A 12,657-nucleotide genomic window follows, 5' to 3' on the forward strand; every position below is an offset into this window, starting at 1 on the left:
TGGCACTGAGATGTTTCATCGTTGGACTGAAAAGTCTGCTACCCATTGTTTTCAGGTATGTTACCAACTCCTCTTTTTACTGTACAGTGAGCACATTTTCAAATTTCCCATCTGATTTACCACCTGCGTAGTTGGGAGTATTCTTAGCTTTACGAACGTATCTTTCCAAGGTGGATTTGTGTACATTAAACCACTCGGATTCTTTTAAAACGCCCATTTCAGAAAGTAAAGCTGCAGAAACTGCCAATTCCATTGGTTTAATAGCCAACTGCTATCCATCAGTCTTTCTAATGCAAGTACACACCATCTGGAATAACAAGAAAAAAAGGAATTATACAGTTTGATATCTAGTTGCATCAAATAACTACGACACAGAACGGGGCACGATGCTATACTGCTCCGTCCCCTTTAAGCCCCAAGAGCACATTTCACGTCAACAGCTTTTATGGAGTATAACAATTGACGGATTTAAAAATGTACTTTAAGTTTATATGACTTTTAAGGGCGCAAAATTAAGAATAAACGGCTTATCACTCGTTTAAATTTGACAAAAGTTATAAAAAGGCATCGTGAATCGTGAAGGAAAACCATTCACTTACAAGTCAGACTCGAAACCAAGTCAAAATTGCTGTCGCATGTTCCCTTCCGTTCAAAGACATGTACTAATGTCCAAAATTAAAGAAACAAACAGCTATTTCCCAGTCCTGCGTATAATTCACGTTATAATTATACAAACTGTCAACTTATGTCCGTACGATCTTGTTCTTCACGGATGATGGCATTGCGGTCAAGGCAACGATGGCGTCAGGGCACCTAACAAACGGGGCAGGGTTTGCCGGATAGTACCACATCCACAATCACTGTGTACACAGTCACAGACGGTGCAGTATGGCACAGAGAAGACACCTAGCAGATTCTCCGCGATGGAGGGCCATAGGAAGAATGGAGGCAAGACAGTCGCAATCTGGTGTGGCCCGATCGCTTAATCTGAATCGTTTTGCTGTTTCTCGGATGTGACGACAGTTAATAGATACCGAGACTGTATCCTGAAGACCAGGGCAGGGCCGACCACGTGCGACGTCAGAGAGAGATGACCGTTATTTGGCGTAGAGGGCTCGACGGTACCACCTTAGTACTGCACGGCAACGAGCATCTGACCTCACAGCACCAATTGGACGAGTTGTATCCAGACAAACAGTGCTCAGGAAGCTTCAACAGAGTGGCCTTTACTGTCGGACACCTGCTGTATGTGCACCTCCGACGCGTATTCACAGAAGACAACGTGTAGAATGAAATCGTCGACATGCCTCCTAGACGACCGAACAGCGGGCCAATGTTCTTTTCATAGATGAGTCATGATTGGGTCTGGAGAGTGATTCGCGACGGATTCGCATCTGGAGGGAACGTAAACCACGGTTTCGGGACCCACCCGTTGTGGAAAAAGACTGATATCGAGGATGATCCCTGATGATGTGGACAAGAATTACGTTGACGACTCGAACAGCTCTTCGTGAGACAGTACTGGTGAATCTCGCAAGGTTTAACTGGTGTCAGGTATCGTGACGGGATCTTCGGACCTCATGTGCGGTTGTTGCGAGACGCTGTGGACCTAGAGTGCGTACTGACAGACGATAATGCTCGGCCTAATAGAGCACGGGTTGTTGATGTTTTCTTGGAAACGGAAGATACTGCACGCACGGCGTGGCCTGCTCGCTCTCCCGATTTGAGTCCCATAGATCGTGACTGGGATGCACTTGGCAGACGGGCTGCATCACGTCAGCTTCCACCAACCTCTTTCCGAGACTTGCTAAGAGCTCTGCAGAAAGACTGCGCGTTATTGCCTAAGCGTGAGACTGATGACATCATCCACAGCATACCCCGACGTTGTCAGGCCTGTATTGCTGCCAGAGGTGGTCTCACCCCATTGTGGGCACTTAGCCAGTTGTCAGAATGTGTATACAGATCAGTTGAGTTGGAAGAAACGAAGATCATTTTTGTCTACCGTTATGCATCTTGCAATTGTCGACGTTCTGTATTGTCTACATCATTTCTACTATACTATCACCTGTTTATAAAGTATGAGCGTATGGCATTGGTGGCCGGGAGACCCTCGCGGAGCGGTTCGGTCGCTGCTCCACAAGTTCTTTAACGCCACTACGGCGACTTGCGAGTGAATGAGGATGAAATGATGATGAAAGACACACAACACCCAGTCATCTCGAGGCAAATAAAATCCCTGGCCCCGCCTGGAATCGAACCCGGGACGCCGTGCGCGGGAAGCGAGAACGCTACCACAAGACCACGAGCCGCGTTCTTTATACAGTTTTGTGGCAAATTTTCCGTTTTTGCTTTGATTTTGGACTCCAGTGTAGTTACACTTAACTACAGTAGGTAGCAGCATTCTCCAGTCTAGAAAACAGTACAGTCTCGTTGTTCCTCGCTATCCCGTTCTGCCTCGAGGGCCTCTACTTTTCCTGGCGTTTACCTTTAGCAATTTAACTATGGAACCCCTAAACCTATATGGGAGGCTGAGATTTTGAATCCCACACTCCCAAATGGTTCAGATGGCTCTAAGCACTATGGGACTTAACATCTCAGGTCATCAGTCCCCTAGACTTAGAACTACTTAAACCTAACTAATCTAAGGACATCACACACATTCATGCCCGAGGCAGGACTCGAACCTGCGGCCACAGCAGCAGCGCGGCTCCGGACTGAAGCGCCTGGAATCGCTCGGCTACAGTGGCCGGCTCCCACACTCCCCTCCGGAATGCAAGCTCAGTGTTCTAACTACTCCGACTCGCTCTGTGTGTGATTCTGCGAGACTCTCACATTTCTACTGCACAGACTGAAGGTGAATGCCTTTGTCGATGTTTTGAAAGGGTGTTGCCGATTTCCTTCGCCGTTGTTACCCAACCAGAGCTCATGCTCCGCCTCTGATGATCTTATTATCGATGGAACGTCAACCCCTAATCTTCCTTCCTTTTTAGATCATTAGGGAAAAGTTAATGAAATGCACACATCGTATGTAAAATGATAATTTTAATAAAATAAATAATTCAGACTTCGGGTAGGAGTGGTATGATACTGAGTATAATTTCTACATCTGCAAAACAAAATACGATGAATGTCGTAGGGCCTTATTGGTAATTTAAAAGCTCGTCATGCCCTCGAAAATCTCTCCGCCACAAAATTTTCTGTTAGTACGCAAACGGTTTCCTTGCAGCGATCAACTGTTTCATTTATGAGAGGAGTGTAACTGATAGTACTACAATATATTCAATGGGTGGTTACAGAAGGAAGCTAACAGGAGGAAATTCCGTTAGGCTTCCCAGTCCTGTATTTAGAAAGAACAGTCGCCCGCTGTACGACAATGTGTCACGCAGCAAATATTTTAAGTAGCAGTCATCCGTCGCCGTCCGCAGCCGTTTATTCCTCATCCCTCGACGGAACTTCAAAGGAAGAATTCCCGAAGGGGCTGCGACTGGAGGCAGCCCCGCTACCAAACAGCATTTCCAATTACCCAGGCAGCAGCTTTGCTCACAAACGTATCGAAGTTTCAATGTCATGACGTTTAGGGATAAATGTTCCTAAAATATAACGAAACTCGATTGACATTATCGCACTTTTAATTCTCCAGGGATCGCGTTTGCACCTTTGAGCGATTTACATGCCAAATAATTGTGAATTTATTCTGAGTTCTTGTGTTAGACTGGCGCTAAAAGCACGAAAAACTCTTTCGTCGTTCAGCTTATTCCCGACCTTTATCGATCATTCAGTGAATCTGGCGCATGTTCGCTTTTATAAGACCATGGAAAATTTTATTCTCAGTAGTATGTAACTGCGCTGTTGCTGTTAACAAGGGGTTTAACTCTAACTCCCTTTTTTCTTCCATTTATGAGTTTCGGAAGCAGTTAGGCTCAGGACACCATGATTTACTAAATGAAAGAGAGAAGGAAATGAACACTATCTACCAACTTTAATTTCATTCTACCTCTCTATCATTTCATCGTATTTATTGTCACCATGACCATAATTGTTATCTGTTTGAAATATACCACTGGCCAAAGGCTATATCCAACCTCTCCGTACATCTTCAGCTAAACGCATCCTGTAGCTCTTTGATGGCTTTAATTTTATATACCCAAATTTCGTTGGGCCATCGTCCTGGTACTTACATATTTCTCGTCATCCAGCAAATCTTATTAAATCCACCTACCATCAATACACATGGCTACATGTCTCGCCCACGACTGCTGGATCAAAGATATATAGTATATATAATTAACGCCAGATGACCAGTCACCTCTTTAGTGCAGCCGCAAATGCTTACGGGAATCGGCGAAGTGCCGCGAACAATGAGGATAATGGGCAAGGGACACTATGTTAGTAGTGAATGGACAAGTCAAGAATTTTGGTCTGACGGGAGGCGAGATGGGGAAGTCCATACACTTGCAAAGACCACTGGGCACATGTAATTTAGTGCTCAGAGCATCTGCCTAGTAAGCAAGAGACCCGGGGTCGAAACCCGGTCCAGTGTAAATTTTCAGCTTTACTCGCACAAACGAAAAAATGGCTGACATCGAAATAAGTGTCCAAGGAACAGAAAAGCAACCGGAATCACTCAACAGAGGAAATTCCACTGGACCTGACGGGATACCAATTCGATTCTACACAGAGTACGTGAAAGAACTTGCCCCAGCCGTGTACCGCAAATCTCTAACGGAACGGAAGGTTCCAAATGATTGGAAAAGAGCACAGGTAGTTCCAGCTTTCAAGAAGGGTCGCCGAGCAGATGCGCAAAACTATAGACCTATATCTCTGACGTCGATCTGTTGTAGAACTTTAGAACATGTCTTTTGCTCGCGTATCATGTCGTTTCTGGAAACCCAGAATCTACTCTGTAGGAATCAACATGGATTCCTGAAACAGCGATCGTGTGAGACCCAACTTGCTTTATTTGTTCATGAGACCCAGAAAATATTAGATACAGGCTCCCAGGTAGCTGCTATTTTCCTTGACTTCCGGAAGGCGTTCGATACAGTTCCGCACTGTCGCCTGGTAAAGAAAGTAAGAGCCTACGAAATATCAGACGAGCTGTGTGGCTGGATTGAAGAGTTTTTAGCAAACAGAACACGGTACGTTGTTCTCAATGGAGAGACGTCTACAGCCGCTAAAGTAACCTCTGGCGTGCCACAGGGGAGTGTTATGGGACCATTGCTTTTCACAATATACAGGGTGTTACAAAAAGGTAAAAAAATGGCTCTGAGCACTATGGGACTTAACATCGATGGTCATCAATCCCCTAGAACTTAGAACTACTTAAACCTAACTAACCTAAGGACAGCACACAACACCCAGTCATCACGAGGCTGAGAAAATCCCTGACCCCGCCGGGAATAGAACCCGGGAACCCGGGCGTGGGAAGCGAAAACGCTACCGCACGACAACGAGCTGTGGACACAAAAAGGTAAAGCCAAACTTTCAGGAAACATTCCTCACAGACAAAGAAAGAAAATATGTTATGTGGACAAGTCTCCGGAAACGCTTACTTTCCATGTTAAAGCTCATTTTATTACTTCTCTTCAAATCACATGAATCATGGAATGGAAACACACAGCAACAGAACGTACCAGCGTGACGTCAAACACTTTGTTACAGAAAACGTTCAAAATGTCCTCCGTTAGCGAGAATACATGCATCCACCTTCCGTCGCATGGAATCCCTGATGCGCTGATGCAGCCCTGGAGAATGGCGTATTGCATCACAGCCGTCCACAATGCGGGCACGAAGAGTCTCTACATTTGGTACCGGGGTTGCGTAGACAAGATCTTTCAAATGCTCCCATAAATGAAAGTCAAGAGGGTTGAGGTCAGGAGAGCGTGGAGGCCATGGAATTGGTCCGCCTCTACCAATCCATCGGTCACCGAATCTGTTGTTGAGAAGCGTACGAACACTTCGACTGAAATGTGCAGGAGCTCCATCGTGCAGGAACCACATGTTGTGTCGTACTTGTAAAGGCACATGTTCTAGCAGCACAGGTAGAGTATCCCGTATGAAATCATGATAACGTGCTCCATTGAGCGTAGGTGGAAGAACATGGGCCCAATCAAGACATCACCAACAATGCCTGCCCAAACGTTCACAGAAAATCTGTGTTGATGACGTGATTGCACAATTGCGTGCGGATTCTCGTCAGTCCACACATGTTGATTGTGAAAATATACAATTTGATCACGTTGGACTGAAGCCTCATCCGTAAAGAGAACATTTGCACTGAAATGAGGATTGACACATTGTTGGATGAACCATTCGCAGAAGTGTACCCGTGGAGGCCAAACAGCTGCTGATAGTGCCTGCACACGCTGTACATGGTACGGGAACAACTGGTTCTCCCGTAGCACTCTCCATACAGTGACGTGGTCAACGTTACCTTGTACAGCAGCAACTTCTCTGACGCTGACATTAGGGTTATCGTCAACTGCACGAAGAATTGCCTCGTCCATTGCAGATGTCCTTGTCGTTCTAGGTCTTCCCCAGTCGAGAGTCATAGGCTGGAATGTTCCGTGCTCCCTAAGACGCCGATCAGTTGCTTCGAACGTCTTCCTGTCGGGACACCTTCGTTCTGGAAATCTGTCTCGATACAAACGTACCGCGCCACGGCTATTGCCCCGTGCTAATCCATGCATCTTATGGGCATCTGCCAACTCCGCATTTTTAAACATCGCACTGACTGCAAAACCACGTTCGTATTGAACACTAACCCGTTGATGTTACGTACTGATGTGCTTGATGCTAGTACTGCAGAGCAATGAGTCGCATATCAACACAAGCACCGAAGTCAACGTTACCTTCCTTCAATTGGGCCAACTGGCGGTGAATCGCGGAAGTACAGTACATACTGACGAAACTAAGATGAGCTCTAACATGGAAATTAAGTGTTTCCGGACACATCTCCACATAATATCTTTTCTTTATTTGTGTGTGAGGAATGTTTCCTGAAAGTTTGGCCGTACCTTTTTGTAACACCCTGTATATAAATGACCTAGTACATAGTGTCACAAGTTCCATGCGGCTTTTCGCGGATGATGCTGTAGTATACAGAGAAGTTGCAGCATTAGGAAAATGTAGCGAAATGCAGGAAGATCTGCAGCGGATAGGCATTTGGTGCAGGGAGTGGCAACTGACCTTTAACATAGACAAATGTAATGTATTGCGAATACATAGAAAGAAGGATCCTTTCTTGTATGATTATATGATAGCGGAACATACAATGGTAGGAGTTACTTCTGTAAAATATCTGGGAGTATGCGTGCGGAACGATTTGAAGTGGGGCCGGCCGTTGTGGCCGAGCGGTTCTAGGCACTTCAGTCTGGAACCTCACGACATCTACGGTCGAAGGTTCGAATCCTGCCTCGGGCGTGGATGTGTGTGATGTCCTTAGGTTAGTTAGGTTTAAGTAGTTCTAAGTTCTAGGGGACTGATGACCTCAGATGTTAAGTCCCATAGTGCTCAGAGCCATTTGAACCAATCGATTTGAAGTGGAATGATCATATAAAATTAATTGTTGGTAAGGCGGGTACCAGGTTGTGATTCATTGGGAGTGTCCTTAGAAAATGTAGTCCATCAACAAAGGAGGTGGCTTACAAAACACTCGTTCGACCTATACTTGAGCATTGCTCATCAGTGTGGGATCCGTACCAGATCGGGTTGATGGAGGAGATAGAGAAGATCCAAAGAAGAGCGGCGCGTTTCGTCACAGGTTTATTTGGTAAGCGTGATAGCGTTACGGAGATGTTTGGCAAACTGAAGTGGCAGACTCTGCAAGAGAGGCGCTCTGCATCGCGGTATAGCTTGCTGTCCAGGTTTCGAGATGGTGCGTTTCTGGATGAAGTATCGAATATATTGCTTCCCCCTACTTATACCTCCAGAGAAGATCACGAATGTAAAATTAGAGAGATTCGAGCGCACACGGAGGCTTTCCGGCAGTCGTTCTTCCTGCGAACCTTGCGCGAGTGTAACAGAAAAGGTTGGTAATGACAGTGGCATGTAAAGTGCCCTCCGCCACACACCGTTGGGTGGCTTGCGGAGTGTAAATGTAGATGTAGATGTAGATTGGTATCAATCAGTTGCCAATCGCAGTCAATGTCTGTAACGCCTTTGTGTCTTAATTCATAGTGGCTACTGGATCAAAAATAGTACCAGAGATTTTATCACATTTGGAAGACAATGATTTACGTTTCTCACCTGACGTCTTAGGTGTAGATTTTGCCCAGTTTCGTTTAAATCATTTTGAGATCATTTCTTCGATAAAAAAACAGCATATTTACCTCTGTATCCTTGTCGAAATGACATACTGATCCATCGTTAACCAGTTCTATATCTAACCTTCTCTTTCAGTTACAAAAGAAAATATGACTGAAACATTGCTGTCCCCGTATTTTCACCATTTTAAAACATAGTGCGTCACCTCCATTATTATACTCATGTGGTACTGAACTAAATACAGCTGGTGTATTGTCGCCCTGGCGAACTGAAAAGTTCTGCCTGCGACGTGACTGGTATATTAAGAAGCTTTATAGTGACAGTCGAGTGCAGGATGGTCAGTCACGTGGTATCAGAACATCTCTTTAGCGGGTATTACACGACGTTCTGCCGCTAACGGTACTGGCCTAGCGCGACAGCGATCTAGCGGTAGAATAGGTGTAACTACGAAAATTAGCAGACATTCTCCATGCATGCGCAGTAGGCAGCGATAGCTCACGCATGCGTCGAAGTGTGTACCACAGTGCTTTCTGCGTGTTGTTTGGTTAATGTCAGGCGGCTAGTGGCTAATTTCAGATTTTCGTGTGGTGATTTTTCGCGTTGGGGATCTTCTGCATTTTTTCTTCTTTCAGTAAGCCGGTTTCATAAATGCAGAAAAGAAACTTTTTTTTTGCTGTAGACTCTTTTACACTAGCTGTTTGTGAAAGGATGTTTTCTATTGACAGCTTCGTATTCTATAAATGAATTGGAGCAAAGAGGCGTTAAGCGTCTTAAATCAAGCACACAGAGAGAAAAGGTGTATGTATGACCCACTGTATCATAATAAGGTAGTCGGAAATCGATTGGTTCTGAGTAATATGCATATAACGTTATACTGTGATTTTCGGTTTGAATCGTAATGCTTTAGTTCACGAAAGTTCAGGTTTGATCTGATTGTATCTCTTGCTTGATTTCAGCATGCCAGGAAAGAGAAACTGGCATTGTAAGGGAGAAAGTCCTACAGTTTGGCCCCATGCGACAGACGAGGACTGCAAAACTCTTAGTAGCACATATATATAGTCCAAACTTGGAAAAATAACACAAGTACACCTCTAAGTATTGGTTCTTTAAAGTGTTTCAATTTGCAGTGCACATATCCACAACAACTTTTGAAATGGTGGGCTGTGCTATTCTGTGGCTAAAAGCCATATTCCTAAAAGATTGCCCAGTTGCCAGGAAACGTAATGTTACATCAAGCCTGCAACGTAACAGGGCATTTACCGGTATTTCATTCGCGATCTAGGCTGGTATAATCACAAAACGTACAAACATCTGATTTAATTCTTACTTTCGAGAATGTGACACAGCATCACTCATCACTGTGTCACACTTTCTAATTCCATCTTCTATCATAGCAGCTTCTCGAAACAGGCCATGTCCATCCTGACGAAGCTCCGAAATTCATGCAGATCTTCGAGTCTCAGTTCTTTCATAAGCAGTCTGCCTTTGTCCCTTCTTTTTAGCCAGAATCGAACTCAACAGGCGGGTCGCTGTGGCCTAGCGGTTCTAGGCACTTCAGTCCGGAACCACGCGACTGCTACGGTCGCAGGTTCGAATCCAGCCTCAGGGCATGGATGTGTATGATGTCCTTAGTTTAGTTAGGTTTAAGTAGTTCCAAGTTCTAGGGGACTGATGACCTCAGATGTTAAGTCCCATAGTGCTCAGATCCTTTTGAACCATGTTCAACTCTACAACGTCTGGCTTTTTGTTTTCGTTGTCGTTCTGTCCTAATCCGAAGATCTACTGTCACTACCAGGACAATAGTTCCAAAAACAAGTGGGTCCTCCGTGTACATAATGGTGTATAAATACATATACCTGTGTAAACAAGTGTCGTAATTCAGAACAGTAGTAACTTACATAGTTACTTAATAAATAATGGTAAACATTTTCTTATGAAATAGGAGCCTTGAGTCACATAAATAATTCGAACATGTGACGTTCCAATATGTTACATGGCCCCTTTGTGTTTCGTGCGGTAGAACGAATGACTTTACACGAGATCAGACAATTCTGTTATCGCATGCGCGCCGGGTATATCCCACGTGGATGGTGTAATAGTTCTACGTGAAACAGCCTGTAGTTACAGATATGCACGCTTGGGGCGCTGGTGCGTAGGTCTACGGTTTAGGCATATCGTGTCATACGGGCCTTAATGGCCAGACCGTGGCTCCCACCCGCACAGGACGCTTCACCTCCGAGGCGGTGCAAGATCTGGACGTTTCTCGTGTCACGGTGTTAAACGTGCATCGTGAATACCAAAATCAAGTACCATGTTGCTGAATGAAGCGGACAGTCTTGTCACACGGGTTGAAATCGTTTAGCAGTTCACTGCTGGTCAGTAATTACCTGTTATTTAATTAAGAAACCCTCATCACAATGAAGTACAGAAGCTGCCACCCCGCACCACAGGGTACAGTGATTATCGCGGGCACAGGGACATTGCCATTAGACTAACTAAATAGTCGCCCGGACTGATGGGTTGCGTCACACATAGGTACATGCCGACGATAGAGTAAAATACGTCGAAAATAACATGCGGCATGCATCTCATTTACCAAGCGAACACCCTTCTAATAGATAGTGGAGGTATTCTTGTGCGCTACATGTGGAGGTGGGACGAAATGCGTCTGCCATCGTTTCTCACACGAAGATGGCACATAAACATATTATCCATTCAAGTACATCTTTTTATTCGCCTCCATCAACGGCAGGCGGCCGATGCCTGAGGGTACACTTTCCGTCCAAGCCATTCCTGACCTATAAGCATGATACGTACGACCGTAGAGTGTCAACGTAACTGTAATCCGCCTCTGTAGCTGCACAGTCAGCTCGAAGGACTGCTATCTGAAGAGACCCGTGTTGTGTTTCCCTTACAATCATATCGTCATAATTGACATTCCAGTATTGCGAACGTTGAAAGGACTCGTCCCGAAAGCAAATAAATTAAAAAAAGACCTTGTTGTGCCACAAATGGCAATAGCGTAATGGTGCCCCCGAAATATGTAGAACAACGGAAGCACTTCAGTTAACATCGTAACATGTCTTCCATTTATCCCAGTCGAATCTTTGAGGACTGACGGAGTAGACAAACCACTGCCCCACCACTCCCACATCGTGTCAGAATGGCTTCCGGAACACTCAGCTGATATGTCGATGCTTATATGGTATGAGGGCAGTCTATAGGGCATATGCAGAACGTAGAAAGGGGAAATGTGCATGTCTTTGATACAGCTTTAACCAGGAACCCTGAGATGAGCGGTAACGATTAACGTTACAACCCCAGCGCTTTCGGTATCGCGGGACGTCAACACCACGTCGCGTCGCTGCCCTTATCTTTGTGGAAGACTTCGTTACACGTTACTAGTTGGATTTCTGTAATTTAATTTCTCATGGATGTATGTTAACCAGCCTGGAATATTTAAACAAGAGTTATTACACCCAGTGGCTAAAATACCCAACGTAATGTCGGTTGTTGGCTGTTGTTACTATGCGGTGCATTGGTCTCCATACGATCGTAATAGAAATGGGTTCACAGATTCAAATCGGTCCCGATCTTATTCGCAGCAGACCTTTGGTTGCCCCGTATGGCGCTGTGAAGGAGACGTGACGTCGGCTCGTCAAACAAATGCCCGTCGTGTACGGCGGTTTACGCGTGTGGGAACATTCTCTATGTGATACTGATGAATCATCGTATACTCTGCTGACCTCAAAACCCAAATTCTTGTGTAATCTACGATAGGCCGTGAACTGTGAGTCGTGTATCGGTTGCCACCGGCGTTCAAGGTCGATTATCGAACAACGTCCTACCGTGTTCACTAAACACCATTTCGTAACACACTACTCAGATATTATGTCTACACTTTTGCCATATGCCGCGACATTCGGGCACCAGAAACGCTACTTCTTCAAAAGGGACAACCCTTCCTGCTACCTTTCGCCATTCAGCTGGTAAGGGATGAAGCGAAATTCAAGAGACGATGTGGTTTATTCACCGTTACATTTCCCTCTTTTGTGACTATGTACAGTATGCTAGAAAAAATTACGAGGGAGACGACTAGCATTCCGTCTGGTTCCCAAGTGATATGCAATTGGTTACAAAGATTCAGAGACGTCATGCAAAAATCTTTGTTAAATTCATAATTAGTGTACAACGGCACCAGTGTGACACTGAATAGTCTGCATTTCTGCATGTGCTATGGTATTTAGCGATTCATGATTTTTAAGTCATTCAGCCGCTTTCCACTTGGCGATTTTCTCCTGTTTCTTGCAATACAACAGAGAACATCGCTCTGTGGAACACTCTTTCGCCTGGCTACGCGTCGCTTTCACTTCCTTTCCTGCAATAACAGTA

The sequence above is a fragment of the Schistocerca nitens genome, chromosome 3, assembly GCF_023898315.1.
Source record: "Schistocerca nitens isolate TAMUIC-IGC-003100 chromosome 3, iqSchNite1.1, whole genome shotgun sequence".
Lineage (NCBI taxonomy): Eukaryota > Metazoa > Arthropoda > Insecta > Orthoptera > Acrididae > Schistocerca > Schistocerca nitens.